Below are 1492 nucleotides of genomic sequence, written 5' to 3'. Positions count from 1 at the left end.
AGAAAACGCATGCTAAAAATTCCTGCAAAATACGTCGAGATAAACAGATATATCCACAAAACGACATTTGCGATCGATTAAGTACATCTCTAAAATACTCCGTACACTTTCCTTTTGTTCTAAAAATCAATAGATAATCGGAAAATTAATATGACAAGATAATGAGGAAATTAGGTTAGAAAAGACGATTGCACGTCACATTTATTTTATAATTATCTGTTGATTGTTAGAACAAAAGGAAAGTGTACGGAGTATTTTAGAGATGTACTTAATCGATCGCAAATGTCGTTTTGTGGATATATCTGTTTATCTCGACGTATTTTGCAGGAATTTTTAGCATGCGTTTTCTCGCTTCTGACGTCATTAAAAAGAGATGGATGATGCGACTCCCCAGGAGCCTTAATTAAAAATAATTAGTGAGTATAGTTATGTGTACAATATGTTTTCTGCTTGTACATTAATGTACACAACCAAATTAGGTCAAGTCTTCCAGCATTTTGTAAATAACCACAAATATTTCTTAGTTATTAATTAAAGTTAACGAAGAATTGCGTGTAATTATTCACTAATCTTCTTTGATTCACAACTCAAATATCTATGTGATTACCTATAAAATAGTAAAGGATTTTTTGTTCAGTTTGTCAAGTTTTACTTGTACACTACGGCTGTCTTAAAGTTTCAGACATCCTATATATATCAAATGTAGGAATATATATTATAAACGTTTCACGGTAATTACATATGATACAGTCAGAAATATAGGAAAACTCTAAGAACATTTCTCGGAAATAACAAAGGCTCTCCGGATATCCAATTAACAAATGCACAAAGGTAAATAAGAGCCTGTATCGATATGCAAACAAAATTATAGTATATTTAGTTTCAGACATATATACAATAAATGAAACCAAACGGTCCAAAGATTTGGACTTTCTTCTCAGCGGAAATTTATAACAAATTTACATTAATATGCTAATTAAGCCGCAAAAAGAGCATGTTCTACTCATCGTAAAGATGAAGAAAGGATCATATGAACGTTGGTCCGAAAACGTTTGGTCCGAAAACAGACTTTGGTAAGGACACATCACGAAAAAAATTACTGAAAATAATTTCCTTCCGCATGTCTTGCATTGACGCTTTATGGATTGTCGAAGACGTTCAAAAATTCCCGGAATATATTTTGTATTTTGTCACACAAAGCGACAATACAACTTTGGAGTGCTTCCACAGCAAAGCTGTAAAAATATCGATTAAATTTTTCTCAATTTAGTAATTAATTTGATCAAATATGTTTCAGTTCAACTAATCGAGAGCCAATTGATTCGAGCCAATGATTATAGATTTAATTGACAATTAATCTCAATGAATTCAATTAAAGACCTTTCAATTGACGATTGATATAACTCAAGAAAACTAAAAATTACTCAATTACCGATTTAATTCAGCAATTTAAATAAAGGTCGTTTAATTAATGATTGAACATAGCTAATTT

Source organism: Odontomachus brunneus, unplaced genomic scaffold (assembly GCF_010583005.1).
Source record: "Odontomachus brunneus isolate Ranch 3 - 2012 unplaced genomic scaffold, Obru_v1 Obru_scaffold_001, whole genome shotgun sequence".
Taxonomy (NCBI): domain Eukaryota; kingdom Metazoa; phylum Arthropoda; class Insecta; order Hymenoptera; family Formicidae; genus Odontomachus; species Odontomachus brunneus.
This window is presented reverse-complemented; position numbering follows the sequence as displayed.